The sequence below is a fragment of the Triticum dicoccoides genome, unplaced genomic scaffold, assembly GCF_002162155.2.
Source record: "Triticum dicoccoides isolate Atlit2015 ecotype Zavitan unplaced genomic scaffold, WEW_v2.0 scaffold3603, whole genome shotgun sequence".
Classification (NCBI taxonomy): Eukaryota; Viridiplantae; Streptophyta; class Magnoliopsida; order Poales; family Poaceae; genus Triticum; species Triticum dicoccoides.
In genome coordinates, this window is record NW_021266209.1 from 19,358 (window position 1) to 23,737 (window position 4,380).

The window sequence follows — 4,380 nt, forward strand, 5'->3', positions numbered from 1 at the left end:
GGCATAACTTTTGCATACTAACTCGGATGAAAAAGTTTTTTATATGAAAAATCATCTACTCGAAAAGTTACATCCAAATTTAACCGGGGGAACCCCGTTAAACATTTTCAAAATCCTCAAAAACCTAATAGAAAAAAAGTTACGGGGCTTGTAAGATCTAGAGTGGAAAAAATTGAAAAATATTCAAACAGTGGGCAAACTATGGTCAAACAATGGTCAAACTAATTATTCTAGAATAGTAGTGTTACTAAATAATTATTTTAATTATTTCAATTTTGATCAAATCTGGTCAAACTGTGGTCAACTGTGGTCAAACTGTGGTCAAACAATGGTCAAACTAATTATTCAAGAAATATTAGTGTTACTAAATAATTATTGTTTTTTAAAACAATAGTTTCAAACTCAAACAGTGAAATGTGTCACTTCATGCTCAAGCAAAATTCCTGAAGGTTAATAGGATTGACATCTTATTATTGTCAGGAAAACAACAAGTGCAGACTTGGAGCGTGGGAGAATAGAACCCGGAAGTTAAGCGTGCTTGGGCTGGAGTAGTGAGAGGGATGGGTGACCGGTTGGGAAGTTAGATGATTTGGAATGATGAGGGGTGATAAAAGAATAAATTGAGAAGTGATGAGGGGTGGTGATTAGAGACTAGAGGTTAAAATAATTCAGAAATTTGAAAAAAAAATTCAATTTTTTTTTAAAAAACCTGTGGCGGCCTTTAGTCGCGGTTAGCCACAAGAACCGCGACTAAAGGTCCTCCGCCCACGTGGACGGGCCTTTAGTTGCGGTTCTTAAGCAACCGCGACTAAAGGGGGGGGCCTTTAGTCGCGCCCGTCTGGTCGCGGTTGCGCAACCGCGACTAATGGCAGTTGCGAACCGCGACCAAAGGCACTTTTTCCACCAGTGTCGGTTTCATCCACGATTTAAAATCATGTTAGCAACCTATTTTTTAATTATTTTTGCGGGATATGTAGCAACCTATTAATTCTTGATGATTCCAGTTGTTATCCAGGATGTTATCATGAGCGATACATTCGGACATGCTTAGCCGCTTGGTCGTAGGAGCATTAATTAACAGCGGTAATGCTACACGTACGGGCAATTACAGACAAAGATTAATTACAGGCTGAGTTGGGAAAATGTGATTGGAAAGAAGATGTGTGGGGCGGGACCACCCCAGGTAGAATCAGGGGGGGCGAAGAGATATAAGGGAAGGGCTTCGTAATTGCCTGTAAGGAGCGCGTACGTCTAGAATTATTCGCGCCCCCACCCCACCCCGCCGCCCTTCCAAACCCCAAACCATTCAGACAATCACCTCTTCACATATCTAGTCCTCCTCATCCCCCGTTCCATCAAGTTCTTCCACAGCGTAGCAAGGGCAGTAGATCCGAGAGGGTGCCGCGATGTCGGACGTCACGACGGTGATGGATCTGGAGGTGGAGGAGCCGCAGCTGGCGCTTCCACCGGGGTTCCGGTTCCACCCCACCGACGAGGAGGTGGTCACCCACTACCTCACCCGCAAGGTCCTCCGCGAATCCTTCTCCTGCCAAGTGATCACGGACGTCGACCTCAACAAGAACGAGCCGTGGGAGCTCTCGGGTGAGTGCAGTACTACGAATGCAGATTTTATGAGCTTATGCACCCGGGCCTCACTATCCTAGCACTCCAATGTTGCTTTGAGATCTGTGCTACACAACTACCTTATTACATGAAATTTTCTCTTTTTTGTTTCTCTCATATAAAACATGTCTTGAACTTCAAACTTTGCAGTACAACATAACTTTGTAACTAGAATGTGAGATAAAACTTTCAGTTTTTTTTGTCCGACATAAATATGAAAAGTAAGATTTTTTAATCAAACAAATCTCATTTTGTATATTTATGTTGGACCAAAAAATCTGTAACTTTTATCCCACATTCTACATATAAAGCTTTGTTGTGCTGCAAAGTTGAAGTACAAATACATGTTCTATATGAGAGAAACAAAAAAGAGAAAATTATTTGCAGGAATCGTGATGCATGAATGAGTGGTTGGATAAGAAGTACCCGGGTGCATAGGCTCTAAAACATGTTTTCGGCAGTACTACTCCTCGGCAAGAGCGTTCTTTGATTTCATTTGCAGCGCGCTCATGGCCGGTTCGTTTCTTGCAGGCCTGGCGAAGATGGGCGAGAAGGAGTGGTTCTTCTTCGTGCACAAGGGCCGGAAGTACCCGACGGGGACGCGCACCAACCGGGCGACGAAGAACGGCTACTGGAAGGCGACGGGGAAGGACAAAGAGATCTTCCGCGGCAAGGGCCGGGACGCCATCCTCGTCGGCATGAAGAAGACGCTCGTCTTCTACACCGGCCGCGCCCCCAGCGGCGGGAAGACGCCGTGGGTGATGCACGAGTACCGCCTCGAGGGCCAGCTGCCCCATCGCCTTCCCCGCACCGCCAAGGTACGGCAAGATTAGATTGTCCCCGTCTCCGTCTCCGTGGTGATCGGTCGAACCGCCAGAGCATCTGGAGATGCTGCTGGACATGTCGCGCTCGCGATTTGTATCTTGTTTCTTATTCTTCTCGTGTAGCTTTCTCAACCTGCCTGTTGCGTGCGCGCAGGACGATTGGGCTGTTTGCCGGGTGATCAACAAAGACTTGGCGGCGAGGAATGCGCCCCAGATGGCGCCGGCGGCCGACGGGGGCATGGACGACCCTCTCGCCTTCCTCGATGACTTGCTCAACAATGATGACTTGATCAACAACGCCGACCTGCTCGACAACGCCGGCCTGCTTGACAACACTGACCTGCCGATGCTCATGGACTCACAGTCTGGCGCCGACGACTTCGCCGGCGCTTCGAGCTCCTCATCCAGCGCCGCCCTGCCGCTTGAACCGGACACGGAGCATCTTACCATAAAGACGGAGCCGCCGCACCAGCAGCAGCAGATGCATAGGCCAAACTACTTCATGCCGGCGAAGACCAACGGCAATCTTGGCGGCGACGGCCGACGGGTACTCACCCTACCAGGTCATGGGGGACCAGCAGGCCGCGATCCGCAGGTACTGCAAGCCGAAGGCGGAGGTAGCGTCTTCGTCGGCGCTGCTGAGCCCTTCGCTGGGCTTGGACACGGCGGCGCTCGCCGGCGCGGACACCTCGTTCCTGATGCCGTCGTCGCGGTTGTACTCGTACCTCGATCTGGAGGAGCTGTTCCGGGGGGAGCCTCTCATAGACTACTCCAACATGTGGAAGATCCGGAGCGTCTCAGTTTGCTGGTAGCTATGGATGGTTATTTGGTTGATGCTAGCTCTTCGATTGATTAGTTGCTTCATTAACTTTCGATTAAGGATGGAGTTAATTAGGCGGTGGTGATTCGAGGAGGATCGTCGTGTGTTTGTTGTTGCGTCCAAGGCATAATGCTGGCCTGTGATGGAGGGAGTTCTGATTAGTTAATCTTAGAGTCAATTACATCGGTGATACTTGAACTTGGCGTAAACGATCACTTTGGTGTTAGAACTTGTGGCATACATTGAACTGATGCAATAACTTGGCTCGGTTGTGCAAATACGGTCCTAATCGTGTATGGATAGGAAATCAACGCTGACTTGGCGTGCCAGCGTGGCATGGGGCCTGCTGTCAACGACTTAAAGCGTGTGACATGTTGTTTTGGCAACAAAAACCCCTCAAAAAAATTATTTCTCACAGAAAAGACCATGTTCACGTGGTAGATGTTTTTTTCTTTTTCTGTATGACAAGTAGATGCTGACGTGAAAACTAAAAGAAAAAAGCTTAGGCCTCTACATTCGAACACGCACTACCGCCAGGACGCATACCCTCACAGCCACGGCAACATCTGCTCCCGGATGTTCAACAAGTATAACAGTCGTTAGTATAATTACCTGCAGATGTACTCTCGAAAAAAATTGGCTACAGATAGTGCGGCCCATTTTACATGCACTAGTTATTTTTAAAATAATTGCTAAACGTAAATGATAAAAATAAAGTTCAAAACAATTACGTGTGATAAATATTATACACACAAACGATGGTTAGTACATAAAAGTTTTTAAACAGACATATATTATATAAATTGTTTAGTAAATGCGGGAACTTAAAATGTTTAAAGAATGTAAAAAAGTACAGAGTTACAGCTATATTTAAATTATTCAAATTGATGAATATAAACATTTACTAACTATTTATGAATATTCACTTTTGACTTATATTCAAAACAAATATATAATTTAAATATTAGCACGACTGAATATTCATATTACATTTTAAATCATAAACTACCTACTTTTAATTATACAAACATCGAATTATACAAATATGCATATGATTATTGAAATGTTTGTAGAATTAAAATAACATTTATGAATTATAATGCTAAAACTATT

General features: G+C 45.4%; 1 pseudogene; it reads left to right on the forward strand.

The window, feature by feature from the left end:
• The first annotated feature begins 1,406 nt into the window (after positions 1–1,406).
• LOC119345997 lies at positions 1,407–3,353 on the forward strand (annotated as a pseudogene).
• Positions 3,354–4,380: the final 1,027 nt, after the last annotated feature.